Here is a 21,153-nt window from a genome sequence, read left to right as displayed (position 1 = left end):
TTTCTTGGCCTTTTAGTCAAGATCAGGGTGTAGTGTCTGTTCCGGCAGGTGCTGCAGGCAAAGACAATATGTGGGGGCAGCCCACATATGGGACCTTGGTTAGTGTTGGGGTGGCCCTTCATGCCAATTGTCACTGTCCAGCTCCCCTACTCCTCGGGGAGTTGGTCCCCATTTCCCCTTCACTCCTCACATTAAAAATCGGTCTTGTGCCTAATTTACTCGGTGGGGAACCAAATAAATACCCCTTTTCTTGGCCTTTTGGCCAAGATCAAAATGTAGTATCTGTTCTTACTACATACTGTACTTATGTTTGTACTTTGTGATATAAAGTAGGGGATCGTTTTTCTGTATTAATTTAATGTAAAATGATCACCCACTTTAGAACCAGGCAGTCTCAAAGCCATTCAAGTCATTCTCCAGATCATTCAAGTTGTTTTTGAAGGATTCCAGTTATTTTTTAAGGATTCAAGTCAATCTTAAGGTCATTCTATTCATCCTTAAGTTAATTAAAGTCATTCTAAGTCATTTACTTTTTATTTATTTAAGTCATTTCAGCCCATTTTTCGGTCAGTTTAGTTTATCTTTAAGAATTTCATGTCAATCCTATATTCACGCATTCATTCATTACACGAGAGCACGCGACTAATGGCTATCGGCTTTGTTTTTTAAATACCCAGGAACCGTAGTCACATGTTCAAGCAATTTCACAGCATATTTACTACTCCTGATTATTAATTTATCAAAGACGCAAAAGAGATTGAGCGTCGGTACTCGAGTGCCACAGACTGGTCACACTTAAGACAATTTGTTTTACTCCTACCTATACACAACATCCGCCAGTATGCTTAGATAATGGAAAAGGCAAACATTTTTTTTTTCGAATAGAAAATCCTTCTCTTTTAAGCAACGGTACAATAGTATAGTAGGTTTATGAAACATTTTCTCGCTCAAAGTCAGTGCCATTTGTAATGATAATACCCTCCCCAGCTGTTAGTTCGCATGCAGCGAATTACACAGGTCTATACCCACTAGTTTTCATTTAAGGGTCAACATTCCTCCTTCGACAGGAAAGCTGTTTCGAACAAGAACCCTCGATATTTTCACACTTTACGGAAAATGCAATATTTAATAACATAAATAGACATCTCCGCAAGTATTCAATCTCATTAATCTTGAAGAGAACTATGTCGAAGTCTTCAGGAAGGTAGTCACGTGGAAATATGTTCTACAAATATGATGTTCTTGAAAAGAGACTTTGTTTATGGAAATTACGTTTGATTTTTGATAAACCGAGGAATAATGATACCCGTAATGATTAGGACTAGGACAACAGCATATTCTTTTCATTGTTTGGACTCTCGAGTGTATATTCGTTGTTATCTTATATGCTTTTATATAAAGTGACGTGGTTCTCAGTTGATTAACTGTATCTTACTGTGTCGGATATATACTAGAGAGTCAAAGCAATGAAAAGAATGTGCTGTTGTCATAGCCATAGTAGTGATACATGTCAATGTGTTTAATATCTTTAGAAAACCGATATGACTCCGTGCATGAAGAACTATTTCTGTACCTAAGTAAGTGTAGCAATCGCTAACATCATCTTCCTGGGCAGGGTGCAAAACCAATTTCTAACCTGATAACTCTCGCACTTTTTGCCTAGCAACAGCACAAGGTTAAATTCCCGTTTTTGTTTAAAAAATGATTTCTCGGAATGTCCTCAAACGAATGTGCTGCATTTATTAAACGAGAAACACCCTCGGCTTATTAAAAAAAAAAAAAACTAAATACATTCCAGTTAATATACAGACCCTCAGGTACTAGAATATTTTCTATTCTGATAAGTTTTACAACAGACTGCTCACATTTGGAATTTCCTTCCTGTTCCTTGTATTTTCTACAGTGTTAAGATGCAGAAATTTAATTTTTTGACTAGTGCTATGACAACAGCATATTCTTTTCCTTTTGTTTGACTCTCAGGTATATATCTATCAATATATTATATGTTTTTATGCAGAGAGATGTGGTTCTCGGTTGATTAATTGTGTCTGTCTCGGATATACACTCAAGTGTAAAAACAATGAAAAGAATATTCTGTTGTCCTAGGGCTAGTAATGAGAGCACTTTGCTACCTTACTTCCAATCCATTTTCATCTTTATAAAACCGGCTTCTTCAGTATAGACCCTAATGGTTCATTGTCAGTATGTCTTTTTAGGAGTAAATAAGGTTAATAAAAATATTTTAATTTATACGGTATATGCATGCAATGCAACTTTTCGTAGTTTTGGATCGACACACTTTCATAGCTTATTAGTTATATATAAAAATAGGATATTTTATGTGCAACAACTCACTCTACAGATTGGTTCCCTGGCATATTAAAGTACTTCAGAATTGCCTTATGTTAGCATTTGGCAGACAGAAAGACGTGGTTTATTTACCAATGGAAAATGCTGATTAATTGGACACAGGTCAGCCTGTATTTTTGTACGTCTCTTTTGATGGTTATTCTTGTTTTAATCTCTCGCCATTCCGCCCAGCGCTAGACACATCGGCCATTTCTTCGCGTCGGCTGGAATCGCCCGCGCACCATGGCAATAAATAAAATGATCAACTTCGCCCGTTGAGCCGTGCTCAAACATTGCCGACTCAGCGCTTCTCATCAAAACAACATTAATCCCATTTAAGACAATTTGTTTTGCTCCTACCTATACACAACACCCGCCAAAGAAGTAAACTGATTCCAGATAGACGACGACGAAAACAGCAACGTGTCCATAATAACAACATCATAATTTGCACAGCAATAGCATAGTTTTAAAGATCTTGGGTAGGATGTGCTGCGTAAGATATCGATCTTTTTCTCAACAACTTGGTGACGAAAACATTTTAAAAATTGTGGCACGTAACGTCTTTATAGATTGCTGTTGGCAGCATGGTTCGACTAGAAATAGACAAAAACCATATCTTAAATGTCGGGATTCAGCTGACGTTTATAACAGATATAGCAATAATACCATGCGTCGAATTATTATTATTATTATTATTATTATTATTATTATTATTATTATTATTATTATTATTATTGACTCACAAGGAGCTTTCACTCAGGCCATCAAAAATTTCTCCTTGAAAACAGCGTCTGATGTTCCCTAGAAGCTGAGTGACAACAAGCCACTTTCCAGTCTTCTCCACCTCTTTCGATAGTATTTGCAAATAAATTTTCATTATCGCAACAGCTGCTTGCCATTGATTTCTCGTTGGCAGCGGCTATCGGTCTTCACTGGGATTTGAGTGGCAATAAGCCTCCCCACAGTCACAGTTCTCTTCGCACTTATCCAGCTGAGATCTGGTCAGTGCTCTCTCCTTGGTCTTTCCTTCCTCCTTGACTCTACTTGACTGTTTGGTCTCTTTTTTTGCTTTTGATGTGGTAATTGGGGTGAGGTGGGGTATGCTTAAAGAACTTATAGATATGTGGCTTCAATGTACTTGGTTCCATGTGGCATTTCATGGTTTGACTCTGCAGCAGTTTGTCTGGTACTCACTTGTTGCTCATGTGTGTTAGTCTCCACATTCAAGGGTTTTCCTAAATATTTCAGCTGTTTTCATTATTGTTGTTCGTTGTAGTTTTCCAGTCATTCCTCTGATTCCAATTTCTCCCATTCTTTTTTCAAAGTTTTTTCGGGATTGTTACTAATGATCCTACTATTATAGGTATTATTTTGATTTTCTTCATCTTCCATATCCCTTTCACCTCTCTGGCTAGCTCTGTGTATTTTTCTCCGTTTTTCCTTTTTTTATTTTTCACCCTGTGGTCGGCTGGAACAGCAAAGTCTACGATTTGACAGGATTTTTCTTTTTTGTTAATTATTACGAAATCCGGTCTTCTTGCTTGGATGGGTTTATCAGTTTGTATGTCCATGTCCCATAGGACTTTGTGATTCTAGTTTTCAAGTACTGTTTATTATTATTATTATTATTATTATTATTATTATTATTATTATTATTATTATTTCACCGTTATTGTGATTGTAATTGTTATATGGTTATCGTATCATCCGTTCACAAATATCTATTAACTGATAATTGTTTTTGCTGTTCTCTGAAGTTCTTATGGAAGTTATTTCAATATTTCAATACTCCTCGGACTCTTTCCATATCAATCCTGATACCGGTATTATTTCCTTGTTCTTTAATTCTCTCAGGAATTTCAGGACCTATTCGCAATACAATAACCCAAATTCATAATACAGTGTATATTTGGAAACCGACGTAAGATTATAAGAGTTTTCTTATATATTTAAATAGTATTAGCCACATTGAGACATCTAGCTACGGCATAATCACATTGACACACCGGTTCCCGTCAGATTACCGAAGTTAAGAAACGATGATCCTGGCCAGTACTAGATGGGTGCCCATTTGAGACTTCCAGGTGCTGTATGTGCTCTCCGCTTATCTCGGCATTGTTTCCAGTCGTCCTGGACCTTTCCTTGCCACTGAACTCAAGCAATGCCGATTCAGCAGAGGTGTGGTTGGTGATTGCGCAATCCTTGCTACTCAATTACGCGCACAGCGGCCCCTACAGGAGGTATCCATTGTCTTCTGAAACTGAACGGAGGCATCGAGACATCTAGCTGTATTCTAGTCACTGTACTTTTCAAGTTTTTTGTCGGAACAGTGACTACTGAGGCACAAAAGGATGTCTCTGAAACAAACACAGAATTCCGCGATGGACATAGGCTCGAGATTAGTAGATAATGTGGGTTGTTTTAGATCAAAGTATATTTTGAGTCCTAGTTAAGAGATAGATAGATAGAGAGAGAGAGAAAGAGAAAGAGAAAGAAAGAGAGAAAGAGAAAGAAAGAGAAAGAGAGAGAGAAAGAGGAAGGGAGAGTGGGCATGAGAGAAAGGTTGTGTGTCAGTGAGTGAAAAAAAAGACAAGCGCAGGTCTGACACCCATACTACAAGCGTAGGCGAATCTTGGCTTTGTGGAGATATAAGAAACTGATAAGTGTTGAGAACCTTTCCTTGCCGAATAGAAAGCGCCAAGTTTTCGGCAGCAGACTTAGCAACATATTGCTGTATTGCCGGGTTTATAATACTGTGTCTATGTATGTCTAATGTATGTGAGGTGTACATGTTTCTGTAATCGATGCTCATGTATCGTCCAATGGTTAAAATTATAAAGACAGTTAATTTTCTTTGTATATGGGGCGTCTATATGTGTCGATCTGTTACGTGTATATTTAATAGTCTATGTGTATGTAGGCGCTTTCGAATATTCACGACAATAACGAACGGGACAATAACGGACAGTCTTTAACAATTACGAATAACACCTTTGTCTGCTTGACACCCGACATGATCACATGCCTTATTCATTGTCGCGAACTTCTCTGGCTGAAAATGAAGGCATGTTCTTCCGAATGGAACACCCAATATGCCAAGTAATCATTTCTAAATGTTCCATGTTTGCAGCTCTTAACCTTTTCCCATACATTTTCCTTAGTTGGTCTGTAGATGCTTCTATCGGACCACAGAGACAACTCTTGTCTGCTAACCAACCTAGTGGCTAGCTAAACCTCAACTCATTTCTTCGACGTACAATTACATACTAACTCCCAATTTTGATTCATCCTCGTCAGCCAGGGTGGACAATCTTGTTGGCCACGTAAGCCACATCATTATTTACTAAACCAAATTCCAAACTAGCTTTTCCTATGATCTTCCTCTATTCATAAGAATTTACCTTGAGCCAAATTTCCTCAGTAAAATATTTAACATAACTATTTTTTACTGCTTCTTAAAAAATGTGTCTGAATATCTTTTTAACCTAAATAATTTAACAATTAATCATAATAATCGTTCTGTTCGTTGACGCTGCCTGCGACAACAAAAAACATGTACTACGCTATTATCATAGCCAGAGGGTCACAAAATAACGATATTTTATGTATTTTTCCTAATTCATGTTATCTCTGAATGTTAGCTCGAGGAGTTTGAATGCTGATCTTCAGGGTAGAGTGCTTTTAACCATACTTAACCGGTGGTTGTGTGGATTTCTCATAATTGTACAAGGAAAGTCGTTTTAACGTAATAATGGTTGGCCCACATATTCTAATTATTTTGCCATTACTTCAGATATATGCGCATTCGTATTTCTCACATATTGAGAATAGAACGATGTGTCATCAGCAAATATATACAGCTCTATCATAACGACACCAGAAAGGTTTTTTTATGAAAATCAAAATTAATAAACCTTCCAATAATTAAGTCTCCAATCATTGACCACTGGAGCACATCTACATTAATGTCAGTTGGTTTAGAAATTCAGTCATTAAAGTTGACTACACATAAGTAATCGGCTAATATATAACATTCAGCTAATGATGCTTTAGAAATTACTTTTCATGGGAAGACCTTCATGCCATTTCATTGCCAAAGGGTTTCAACATATTAATCTTGCCATGGATTATCTAATGTACGTTCAAAGGTTAATATATCTGCAGTTCCTGTCTTACATGTTTTCCTTATTACTGGCCCAGGTCTTGGTTCCAAGTTGCTATATCTTCCCAAATATTTCACGAATCTTCGAAATGTCTTGAAGATTTTGTAATCTGTACATCTTTGGGAAACTGATCTGCTTTACACCAGAGATCCTTATCTGGCCTTCTACTATGTAACTCCACTCATCTCAAAAGCCCCAGCTTAATTCTTAACTCATAATTTACTAACTGAAGATAACATGGTGCGCAGTTCTCTTTATATTAATGGCGGTGGTCGGGTCAAAGACCCTGTAACCCTTCATCGACTAATCAACTCTTCCTGGAACATGATTGATCAAATGTTTATTCCAAACTGTTTGCATATCAACAAGGACAGCATACATCCCAGTTCACAGCGGGGATTAGGCGCAGTCAATCCTTGACTTGATACGTCTCATCAACAATCGGAATTACAGCAAATGTGATTTTTCTGATCGCGTGAAAACTATTCATTTTATCTAAACAATTATTGTTTTCTTCTTTTGATGTTTTGTTACAGAGATATTATGAAGGGAGATAAGCAGAAGATGTCTGTTCACATTATACTTGAACTTCTGCGTGTCAGTAAAGTTGGGAAAACAGAATCCCGGAAGGGAGTTCCAAAGTCTTGCAGTTCTGGGGAATAAACTATAGGAGTAGAACGCTTTCTTACACTTAGGGATCGCTACTGTGTAGGATTTAGATGCTTGTCTGGTTTGTCGGAGGTATATACGTCGATGGAGTACACCTGCTTTTAATTCGTCAGATCATTCACCATTAAAATACTTTATTGGAAATGTGACAATAATACAACGGCAGAATTCCAAGATAAATTCTGGTAAATATCTATATATTAATAGGATAGCGTGTGTGTTATTTTCTCTGCCACGCTTACATCTTTTTTCTTCTGGGTGACTGTCGTTTAATTGTTATGCACTTTCATTTCTTGTCATAAATAATTTTACCAATAATTCTTCGTAAGTTTTGGTTTCGATTTTGATTATAGCTAATGCCACTTAAGTAATCTATTTTTATGAATAATTTCATCAAGAATTCTTTATATGTTTTTGTTTTGTGTTTTGATTATGGCTGAAGGAGCTCAATATATATATATATATATATATATATATATATATATATATATATATATATATTCATAAGATTTTATTTCAGTTTCGATTCAAGCTAATGCACTCAAGCCATATGGATATATATATTTTTTATTTTTGAAATCGCAACTTTATAAAATATAATAATCGATAGAACATAAACTCTATAATAATATATACGAAATCTGCAAGAATAAAAATATCATATTTAAGCTTACTTTACGACCGGGCTTTGCCGAGCGTTCGTGCTAGCTTGGATAAACACTTTTGCAGTTTTTACAAAAACGCTACAATAATATCAGGGCGTCTCCCTTTACACTGAACATCTACAGTATCCAAACATCAATATATTACATAAGAATGAGTCCCCTATGGAATTTCCACGGATCCCGCTAGTATTTTCTAATTCTTTTTGTCGAAACCTGTAGCGCATCATGCAATTCAGCGCATCATGCAATGTAGAAGCATAATCGTGATTGCTTTTAACACATCTAAAGGAATGGTTGTCTCTTTTTACTAGCAATGCCCAGATCCTCAATTTAGACCAAATGAATATGAGCGCTTTCTCCTTAAGAAAGCTGCAGGCTTTGATTATTCGCTTCGGAATTAAGTTTACTCAATCCTTTCAATAGAAGAATAACATCTAATCGGTTATATGGCCGATAGAAAACATTTGAACTACTCTACCAGTTCAAAAAATATCTAACTCTTGCCCAATCTTCTGCAAGTGTAAAGGCTAAGTAAACCATAAAATAAAGTGTGTTGATACATGTTCTCAACAACACTTCATTGTGTGGTTTAATTTTTAAAAATTAACACTAATCACTTTTTGATAATGACATCGTCTTAAGCCTTAACATCACCTTAACCCTTCGACCTTAAGCCGAAGCAAGCGACAGAAAACGACGAGAAAATACCATTGCGTTAAATATAGAATACCTCAGAGTTCACATTAGAGATGTTTTGTAGAGTAAAAACTATTGTGGCAATCTGTTGATAAGTTCGCAGATGAGAAAATAGAACATGATGAAACATGCATAGAAGCATATATATTCACAAGTAAACTCTATAATAAGTCTCACTCTGTTCAATGATTCGATTCAATCAAAACAACTGCTATTATATCACTGTCGCTTGAGCATAACCTCGGTGTCTCATCGATGTAGCCAGCCCTAGGAGATATAATCCTTGGGCCCGTGGATTGCAACTCGATCGTAGTTCTTATAAAAAATAAGAGTTAGATTCTCTCTAGGTTTAATATATATATATATATACATATATATATATATATATATATATATATATATATATATATATATATATATATATATTAAGGCAATCATGAAGGGAAGACGTATTCCTTCGGAATACATTTTATATTTAAAAAAAAAAAGACCAAGGAGAAAAGAAAAATGGATAGCGATTAAAAATTAAAGTAGAGAAATAGAGGGGGAAAAATTTTGATTTTTTTTCCCTCTATTTCTCTACTTTTACTTTTTTAGTCGCTATCCATTTTTCTTTTCTTCTTGGTCTTTTTTTAAATATAAAATGTATTCAGAAGGAATACGTCTTCCCTTCATGATTGCCTTAATATATATATATATATATATATATATATATATATATATATATATATATATATACATATATATATGTACTGATGCAATTGTCTATCTATATAAAAGCCAAGTACGTCCAAGGATTGAATACTGCTGCCATATCTGGGCAGGAGCTGCTAAAAACAGCCTATCCTGCCTTGACAGAGTACAAAATAGGCTTCGTGGCATAGTGGAGGATGCCCTTTTCTCTACCCTGCAACCTCTCTCCCACAGAAGAGACGTTGCGAGCCTATCCTTGTTTTATCGTTATTTCCATGGCAAGTGCTCGTCTGAACTGCAATCTCTGGTCCCCCCTCGCCAATCTGTCACGAAAAACACCCGTCTAGCTGAATTCACTGTGAAAAATTTCCCCCACTCTTTATCTGTGCCTAAATCAAAACGTGGATTCCATTTACAAAGCTTCTTTCTTAGAACTGCACGCCTGTGGAACTCTCTTCCGTCTGCCTGCTTCCCACCGTACTACAACTTGGATGTCTTCAAGTCCAACGTACACAAATTCCTAATGAACCTCCCCTTAAGTAAACACTTCATCAAATCTCCACACTAACGTAATGTACTTGCAATAACCCTTATCCCTGAGTGGCTTCCGGGCCTTGATAAGTGGTGACCACCGTGTAAAAAAAACAATTATTGATACTGTATACAGCCAAACGAGTATGAAAATAAGGATAAAATAGAGACAGGCTAGCATAATCTCTTCTGTGAGAAAGGTTGCAGGGAAGAGAAAAGGGCATCTCCCAGTAGATTATGAAGTCTATTCTGAACTCTGTCAAGGCAGGATAACATCTTCCTAGCAGCTCCTGCCAAGATGTGACAGCAATACTCCATCCTTGGACGTACCTAGCTCTTATATCGGTAGAGAAGTGAATCAGTAGGTTGATATCTACTGGATTGATAGAAGGATCCACCCATTTATATATATATATATATATATATATATATATATATATATATATATATATATATAATAAACGATATGCCTTAAAATGATATTTCATACAGAAAGATCTTTTAACAAAAAAGTTGTAAATTTCAACATTTTACTTCTGGAATAGAGCGTGACATAAAAAAATACCTGCATATTAACAATGGCGCCTTTTTAAAAGTCATTAATAACGGAGTGTGGATGGCAGATTCAACACAGACACTTCGTGACTTTTTGTTTGTTTGACGCTATGCAAATGACTTTTTAAACGAAATTGGCATTTGCTAAAAAACGAATGTATTTGCATTTTTCTGCGAGGCGAAAGAAAACTTATTGCGTTTTAAGAAAGGAAATTGGTTAATTTCATTCCTTGCGGTGTGTCCACATGGAATGAAATGGAACGCTAATTGAATTTCCTTAGTTTTGGGAAAGTTATATATTAAGTATCGCTCATATAAAGAAATCGTGTTTTTAATATATATATATATATATATATATATACATATATATATATATATACACCCATATATATGTATGTATATATATATATACATACATATATGTATATATATATATATATATATATATATATATATATATATATATATATATAAGAAAATAATAAAGATAACGGTGTTTTAGCGAGAGAGTAACCCTCCACCTACAGCGCTTTTTCTTTTGCTGCACAAACCATAGTGACCTAAAATAATAAAAAATATGAATGATAAAAGTATGGATAGAGTGGATGTTCATTTTACATAAATTAATATAGAAAAGGATATATATATATATATATATATATATATATATATATATATATATATATATATATATATATATATATATATTAATGTTTGATTTCTTGTTCTCTCCTGAAATAAATACTACCGTTGGAATTAATTTTTAAATTTTCTTTTATATGTCTATATGTACTGTACCCATGTGTGTCTATGCGTACTTATATGTATATGTATTTAAGACTGATGTAGCACCTTCTAATTGGCTATACCTCCTCCTATTCCTCCCTCTTCCTTTCTCTATTTTCCCCGTTTATGCTCATCACTTTCACTATACTGATGAAGATTGAAGGATCGGTCGAAAATATGTACTTGTCAAAAGAGTTTTCAAAAATTTTTATAATATCATTTTGTATTCCTGCACGTCACCAATAGAAAACGAATAGAAAGAAAATTTATAAGCTTTTATACTGTTTGTGTTATTTTTTATAATACATACACACATACATACATACATACATACATACATACATACATATATATATATATATATATATATATATATATATATATATATATATATATGAACACTGGGATACGGCATTAACATAACAAAATACAGAGCAGTATAAAATACACATATATATATAATCAAATAACATTATAAATAACATCATAAACATGATCAAATACCGTAAACAGGGAACGGAATAACATTGTATTTCCCATCGTAACCCCCCCCCCCAAAAAAAAACGTGTCCTAGGGCTACCGTATCCCAGGGTTCTACTGTATATATATATATATATATATATATATATATATATATATATATATATATATATATATATATAAATATATCATTTAATTGGAATTCATTATTCAGATGAGTATTATTTATTAATATAATTAATATATATACATATATATTTATACTTAGTTATATATTCTGGAAAAAGAATTTAAGAAAACTGCTCTATTATTAGAAAAACTTTCGAAATATGGACGTAATATTTATATTTATATTTTCAGAAGTTTAGATAAGATAAGCCATCGGTATCGTCGGTTTCAAACCTGATAGTATTGGATCCATTTAGATTCCCAATATCAAGCGGTTCCCTGTAATCAGTTTTGAAACAGACGATATCGATGGCTTATCTTATTCGGTTTAGTTACTATAGATGCTATTCGTAGACGATCAGATATTAATACAAAAAACATTTAATGTATTCTGAAGCTAATGATAAAGAAAGAAAGATGGTTAAGAATAATGAGTAAATTGAAAAAGAAAAAAAAAACGAATTCTCCACTTAAAGATGACAGTCAGAGTAAACTCCTTTAAATACTTCATATTAGTGGCATGGAAATGCTACAGGAGAGATAATAAAGCAAAAAAAAAAAAAAAAATCCGAAGCATATTCATCTCAAAGCAGCAAAACTAAAGCTGGCTTGCTAGGACACTATATATATATACATGTAAGCTAATTTGGGCGTATTTTATTGGTTTGAAAATACAGGTTCTTCTTTACTAATTGTCATAAAATTTTAACCACGGAATAGTATTATAATCTTCAAATGCACTAATCTATAACATTTATCGTATATTTTGCAAACCTATTTCATCTGATGAAAAGAATGTCATTTTTTGAGACGCCGCGGAAAAAAAAAACAAGACTTTACTTGTCAGATAATTAAATATTCCGTATACCTTCTTTACAGGTTTTTAATGTTCTTTGAGAATTTAAATTCATTTTCAATAAGATTCTTCTATTATATATATATATATATATAATATATATATATATATATATATATATATATATATATATATGCGTTTTATTTTTTACCGTATTTTTCTGTTAAGTTACATCAGACCTTTTGTAACTTAACAGAAAAATACGGTAATAAAAATAAAATGCATATTTGCTCTACAACAGTATTGGACGCCTTCTTCAGGTTATTAGTTACCATTTCTACTTAATATATATGTATATATATATATATATATATATATATATATATATATATATATATATATATATATATATATATATATATATAGCAGTGACCTGATTAAGCCACAGGGGACACAACCGAAGCAGCAAAACTGAAGCTACATACGAGGACACTATATCTTTAAATTTAGGCATATTTTATTAATTGCAAAATATAGGTTCTTTTTTATCAATTGCCATAAAACTTTTAGCAAAGAATAATTATAATCTTCTTAAAGTCTGCAAATTTTTATGAAGGTTTGTCCCATAGAACTGAATATATGAGCATTTCAATATTCCATTTGGCGACGGGTATAGATATATGCATATATAGATATACCACTTTTTTGGGGCAATTTGATAAGTTCGAAATTTCAGCAACTACTGATCAGAATTTAACAAAGGAAGGTTCGTTAGAAAGTTAATGGTGTAGTGAATTGTGTAGTGGACTATGTGACATTTGCCCTTAAGGTCGCACATTACGGTTTCAAGAAGTAAGGGATCCTGTTTCCATATTAATTTAACGTAAAATGAGAACCCAGTTTATAGCCAACTCGGTTATTAAGTGGATGTTCATTTTACGTTAAATTAATAAAGAAAAGTGATCCACCATTTCATAATTTCTTCATATCTTGAAAACTACTCGTTTCCTGGGATTTTTACTGTTATTTCCGTTTTTAGCAACCTCGAAAAACTTAACTAATCGTAATTTTAAAGTAATTTTCGTGGGCGAAAAGATACTCCATTTTAACCAATACTTCCATCATAGTAATTTGGTTGTTTCTATTTTTGCATACAAATTGCAAAATATCTTATATTTCACCACAAGCACTGGTCTTGATAGAGGGGAGACTAAAATTTTCTGCTATAGTTTCAAATGATCTGAAATAACAGCAGGGTCTCCCTTGATTCCAAATATTTTTCATATGTTACATCTCCCCTCTTTGGTTTTCATACATGAAGTAAATTTCTAAACTATCTCATTGATTACTGTATACGCAATAACCCTTATCCCTGAGTGGCCATCGGGCCTTGATAAGTGGTGACCTACATGTAAAAAATAATTCACAGTGTATAAGGTTTATTTTATACTGTAGCTATTCATAATCGTAGCCGATTTCCAAAAGAGGGGAGATATAACATATGAGAACTATTTGGAATCAAGTCTTCCTTTTGCTGTTATTTAAGATTATATATATATATTTATATATATATGTATATATATTTATATATGTATATATATATATAATCATAATTAAACAATAATATTTTTTTAATACCTGAAAACACTAGTGTTTCATGTTTAGGCGATTAGCAGTGCATGGTGAAATTTCTGCCGGTTAGAAGATTAAAACCCAGCCACGAAACCATCTTTGACTCCATTTGCTAAGCTTTTACTACTGGACCATTGCCAGTAGAATTAAAGGAATTCATAACTAATAAACGTTCAATTCTGGCGCAGACATCAGACAATTAAGAGTATTTGAATGACTGAAGTTGTGGACGTTGCATACATGCCTGTTGAATGCGTCTTAGTTTAAAACATCCCAAACTCAACCCTTATTATACAAGAGAGACGGTCGTCTGAAAGGTACGTGCGTCTCTCTGAACCTGCCGACTGCTTAAGTCCTGCCAGATACTGGACTATCTACAAAGAAGAAGAAAAAATAACAGTTAATGTTGCCCTAATGAGCAATAACGAAAACCCATAAAACAATGCAACAAGCAATGAAACAAAGAAAGAGGTCGGTCCTTGGAGATAAATCACACCTTTCTCAAGAGAATAGGAGGTCCGGCAAAGCAGGCACGTTGTTAAATCTACGAGTGTGCTCTATCCACCATTAATAATAGAGGTAACATCGCTTTTAATAATGACGGTATGACTCCAATGATTTCGACGATCTTATTTATAAATTACAGTTAGGACAATCATCCAATGAGAAGCCGCGAAACTTATTATAAAATTATCGAATTTTGGATTCAAGTCAGTTCGCTGTCAACTTCCGTCTTGAAACGACTGCATTGATTCTTCACCGCTATCTTTGTTATTAAGAATTTCTAAACACTCGAGATTGTGACTGAATTAATTCTTCGTCGTTATCTTTGTTATTAAGAATTACTCCACAATCGAGATCTTGACAGCATTGATTCTTCACCGATTTGATTTACTACCGCCATCTTTATTCAACACATAATGGTTCAACACTTAACACACTCATCCAACCTTATCCTTAGGTGGCCTTCAGGCATTAATAAGTGGTGACTGTCATTTAATATATTTCAATTTATCTAGGACCTCGTGGCGTAACGGTTAACGCACTCGACCATAGAACATATGGTCTGAGGTTCGAATTCTAGAACAATCAAGCTACGCTGACGAGCGGTGGTACCGGAAAACACGTATTCTCAGATATTTTATATATATATATATATATATATATATACATATATATATATATATATATATATATATAACTTCTCACTTAACTATACAGAATATATATATATGTATATATATATATATATATATGTATATATATATATTCTGTATAGTTAAGTGAGAAGTTTGTTTTCGATTCGTTTGAAACTAAGAAATCAATATTTTTTTGTTACAAGCTAATTTTCATTGTTTTTATTCTCTTTATTCTTTTTTACCATGTTATCTTGTTTTTGTTGTTGTTGTTTTTTAACACTTTTTTCTGTCATTTTTCATTTCTTTGTTATGACGCTGTCAAGAGGTGTTGTATTGTGTGTTAAGTTTCTGTTTTTGTCATTCATTTTTTTGTCTTTCATTTTTTTGTCTTTCATTTTTTTTTTTGTCTTTCATTTCGATTCCGCTGTTACGAAGTTCTTTTAATCGGTTTGGTCAGGCACTATAAACATGAATGCATATATGTTTGATTATAAAGAATACAAATATAACATTTAAAATTACAAGAAAAAAAAAGATTCGGAATTCGAGATTTACTTTTCAACAGCACTGCCACTGTAATTATGGAGGAGAAGGTCATATATTCTACGCTAATTAACTATTGAGATGATAGCAGGGCTACCCGGCGTTGCCCGGGACCGTATAAACAATGAAAAAACAAAAGCAGATATTGAACATATGTTTTATTCTTAGGGGAGAGGAATCTTTCAGGGTGAGAGAGAGAGAGAGAGAAGATAAAGAGTGTGAGAGAGAGGCAGAAGAGAAAGTTGTTCCATCCTCTTTCCCAAATTTGACTACTGTTCACGTTTGAACTCTCATCGTCGAGTTGATCCTCAAGTTGCCTATTGGCCTTGATAAGTGCTAATATAGTTACGTGATAGTTAAATAGACTCATGAATAAAGAAACACAAATACATGCTGACTAATAGATACATGATACATTCTTACATGCCCAGACAAAATGTGCACACATTGTGATGGGAACGGTGAATTCAGAAAAAAAAAAAGTCACTAAGAAAACCTTTCCGACTTTGAATAGCGTGCACTTGCATGAGGGCGCAAGCATACCAATTACCCCGAAACAAGTGATCCTTTTATCGCTTTATCGAGAGAAATAACATTTTTTGTGATCCCTATTACTTTTTAACCTGATTGTTGTTCCGGAGCGATTATATTGATTGTGGCGAGAAAATCTGTTTGAGAAGATAAGACTGGAGGGGCTTAATTCGGCCTTGGACGCCTGGTTTAAGGTAATATTTTGACAATAACGAGGTATCGCTCAGTTAGCCAATAATATGAAATGCTCTCTGAATCAGGCCCAAACATTTAATATTAAGCTTAACAGAGACACCGAAATGTGTTCGATGCGGTGACTAGAGAAAATAACCTGTTACCCTTTCTTTTTCTGCGTTATTGTGTGCTTGTTGGTTATCTCTACTATTAGATAAAAATAATTTTATCTGTGTGAGTTCGTTCCCTATCGACTCGAAAACAGAAGGGTTGATTTATTCTGAAATTTCATACAAAGATATTTCATGTGTCCGGGAGTGTTCTTACGTAGGGTTAATATCGGAATACATCCAATAAGTATCAGAAACTGATAATCGAAAATAAATCTGATAAAAAAGTAAGTTTGACCCAAGTTAACACTTTTATACACCGTAACTCACATTTGAGAAGTTCTATCACAACATAAGCAGAAAGGTTCGCCCTATAAAATTAACAGTAGTTTTCTTTTCTAAGACCGGGGCGCGTTCGAAATGCATGTGTTTGTAATGAGCACCAGTGAATCATGGTACTTTACTTATGCATTTAAAACCTAAAGTGAAGCCGTTATTTTCAGATAATTATATGAAATCAACAATAGATTCTCTACAGTGCAATGTAGACTACAATGTATTTTAGACTAAATTATTGCGCGAAGGCATGCGAAACCTCTTCTCGATACACTGCTAGTGTCTCCAACTAGAACAGACATTCGATTGATTTGATTAAAAAATGATTGATTGCGTGGACAATTTGTTAATTCTCAATCAATCCCAGACAACGCCAAGTTTCGCTGCTTGTGTTGGATAATTGTTACACGGCTCGCATGTTGAACTTGTAGTTCTTTACCCTGGAGTCCGTTTTTTTTTTTTTTGCATTGCTGCAATTCGGTACTGACCATGAATAAGGAGAATGTGTTTATTTGCTTTCTAGCTATTATGAGAGGTGTGTTATTGTCGACGAGATGTTTCTCAGTCTGTCCTGATTTTCAAACACCTTTTGAAAATGCGTATCATGCTGGAGAAAGAGAAACTCTCTTTGGAAAATTTTTCCGAAAGGTAGGGTGGGGGAGACTTTTCGCGTTTGTCTAGTGTAAATGGAGCTACTTTTAAAAGGTACTTGCATATACCTTAAACAAAGAATATTGGACAGCCGAAATGAACACGAACCGTTTCTGACTCCGTTAAACTAGATTAAGTTAATTTCTAAGTTAGAGAGAATTAGAAAGGAGTGTATAGATAAGGAAAGAGATGGAAAAAGGGAATAAAGGCGGCAGAGAGAGAGAAAGAGGAGGGAGGAAGGACGTGTGTTTGTGTGAAAGAAAGAGAGAACGTGTAGCCGTTAACAAACTATTTACTATAAGCGGATCAATTCTCGTTGCCAAAGTGTTTCGGCCACACTGACCAATCAGTTGGCAGGGCGCATTGATTTGAGCTGTCCCCTTAAGGACTATTTTTAGCCCTTTGGGATCTCAGCTGCAATCGCAAGAGAGACGCCAGCAAGCGACCTATACAGACCTCTCTCACTCACTCCTTCCACTGCTACTTGTTGCCGACTGCAGTCTGATGGCGGAAGGCACCTTCAAACAGACATTTACACTTTCTTTCTCTTCAGTCTGAGATACAATATCGCCTTTTCTAAATAAACCCTTTATTATTGTTTTGTTAAAAGCAATGTCGTTTGGCCGTGTGTTTATTTAAGTAATTATTAGGAGAGAAATGCACAACATTTCTCTCCTATAAAAAATAGAAAGAGAGAGAGAAAGAGAGAGAGAGAGAGAGAGAGAGAGAGAGAGGAAAAGATAAATGCAGCTACTCTATGGCTAACTGGGATAGCCTCCGTACATTTGTATCTGATCAAACTCTGCATTCCATGTTTAAAAAGGATGTGTGCTCCATAGTACCAAACCTGACCAAATGGTTGATTGTAGGCATAGACCGATTAATACCATCCAAAAATTCCAACAAAAACCTAACAGCCAGCCATGGTTCTCCCCAGAATGTGCTGCTGCCATGGCTGGCGCACAGAAATCACTTTTTTCATAGCTACCAACGTAATAGATGTACTGAGACTAAAACTGCTTTCAGGACTGCCAGCAACCACTGTAAAAGAGTAATAAAAATACAAAAGAACTATATGCTCAGTCCGTTAAATCCAAAGTAGCTGAGCAGCGGCTTGATTCCCACCAGTTTTGGCAAATAGCAAACAGGACCCTGAACAGAAGAATAAGTTCTATCCCAACCATCATCGATGGACCTGAGGTCATCTCGTCAGAATCAGACAAGGCCAAACTATGTGCAAAAACTTTGCTGCTAATTCTACCCTATGCGACGTAGGCCATGAACTCCTCGTATTTCTTCCTATAACAGACAACACGCTATGCAACATACAAACATTTGTGCGTGAGGTCGCCAAGCTAATAAAGAACCTTGATTCCAGTAAAGCAACTGGCCCTGACGGCATTCCAATTATAATGTTGAAAAAACTTCAACCAGAACTTGCCCCCATACTTATAAAACTGTTTAAGCGTTGCCTTAAGGAGAAGTGCTTCCCAAAACCTCATCAGTATGCCCTGTATTAAAGAATCCAGGTGATAAGTCATCTCCCTCTCAGTACAGACCAATAAGTCTCCTGTGTGTCATGGGTAAGTTGCTGGAATCCATATTAAATAAAGAAGTAGTCAATCACATCAGCAAAAATAACCTTCTTAGTGACATGCAATACGATTTCCGTACTGCTAGATTTACAGCAGATGTGCTAACGGTTATATCTCATATGATTAGTGAATCTCTCGACAAAGGCTTCCTTTCCAGGGCAATTGCTCTTGGTATATCAATGGTCTTCGATAGGGTATTGCAGAAAGGCCTACTTCAAACGCTTTCCAGCTAGGGTATATCTGGAAATGTTTTCTCAATTATTAAATCATTTCTCTCTGATAGGCTCATAAGTGTAGTGGTTGATGGGCAGAAATCAGAAGCCTACAGTATTAATGCTGGAATCCCTCAGGGATCAACCCTGGGCCCAGCTCTCTTCCTGATCTACATCAATGATCTCTCAAAACACATACTTAAATCATTCGTTGACATCTATGCTGATGACACGACCATCTACGGCAGCACATCAAAGGCTGTAGTTGACAAAGTTCTCTCTGATTCTCTCTCCTCTGGTCTTGAGCGCGTTGTACAGTGGAGCAGGAGGTGGCTGGTTACTTTTAATGCATCTAAAACCAAGCCCCTATCTTTACATCATCAACGCTCTGATCCCCATCTGGCATCAATTGAAATGGGTGGCTCTCATCTAGAGGATGCTCCATGTTTTGACAAGCTTCTGGGTTTGACCTTTACTCCTGATCTGAAATTGAACATGTACATCAAGTCTGTTGCCAAGGTCGCTGGAAAAATGGTAAGATCCTTCTACCGCTCCAGAAGATATCTCACTGCTGATGCAATTCCTTATCTATATAAAAGTCCAGTACATCCAAGGATGGAGTACTGCCGCCACATCCGGGCAGGAGCTGCTAAAAACAGCATATCCTGCCTTGACAGAGTACAAAATAGGCTTCGTGGCTTAGTGGGGGATGTCCTTTTCTCTTCCTTGCAACCTCTCTCCAACAGAAGAGACGTTGCGAGCCTGTCGTTGTTTTATCGTTACTTCCATGGCAAGCGCTCGCTCGTCTGAGCGCCAATCTCTGGTCGCTACTCGCCTATATTTCATGATAAACACCCATCAAGCTGAAACCACTGCCAATAATTTTCCCCACTCTTTGTCTTTGCAAAAATCAAAACGTAGTTTCCATGAACAAAGCTTCTTTCTTACAATGGCACGCCTGTGGAACTCTCTTCCGTCCGCTTGTTTCCCACCTGACAACAACTTGGATGTTTTCAAGTCCAACATAAACAAATTCCTGATGAACCACCCGCTTAAGTAAGACACTTTATCAAATTTCCAATATTAAAGATTACTACGATACTATTCCATTGATTACCGTACACGCAATAACCCTTATCCATGAGTGGCTTCCGGGCCTGGATAAGTGGTGACTGCCATGTAAAAAAGCTACTATATGTATGATATCATAAGAGCGATTTTTATTTTGATCTTCCTCTATTGGGTCATTTTTTAAATATTTTATCTCGCTTTTTTTTTGATAATTCCGATTCCCGATCCCAAATAGGTGACAGATTTGATGTTTCTCAGAGATGCTAACATACTCTTGTAATTTTGAAAGGTTCCCGACACTGGTCATAATCGAAAATCACAGATCTTGCTAGTGCCCGCCATTAAACACAAATAACCGCCCCAATTTCATTTCGGAGCAGTCCAATGGATGGGTAAACTGCTCATGGCCGTCAGTGACCAACACTGAAAAGGACACCAAGGACCATCAGGTACCGACAGTAAACGCAATTAAACGCCAGTAAACACCTCAATACAGCACTAACTGCCAGTGACTATAAGTCTCCCACCACAAGTATCCAGTGCTAGCCGGTGAATGCCAGTGCTTGATAATGTGCTCGACTGCTTGGCAGCAGAAGACAAACGA

General features: G+C 35.4%; 1 pseudogene; it reads left to right on the top strand.

Moving 5' to 3' along the window:
* Positions 1-242: 242 nt before the first annotated feature.
* On the top strand, positions 243-378 carry LOC145249175 (U2 spliceosomal RNA; annotated as a pseudogene).
* The last annotated feature ends 20,775 nt before the right edge of the window (positions 379-21,153 follow it).

The sequence above is a fragment of the Euprymna scolopes genome, chromosome 27 (genome assembly GCF_053919585.1).
Source record: "Euprymna scolopes isolate OS-2025 chromosome 27, ASM5391958v1, whole genome shotgun sequence".
Classification (NCBI taxonomy): Eukaryota; Metazoa; Mollusca; class Cephalopoda; order Sepiida; family Sepiolidae; genus Euprymna; species Euprymna scolopes.
The sequence above is the reverse complement of the archived record's forward strand: the minus strand, read 5'-3'. Positions and strand labels throughout refer to the sequence as shown.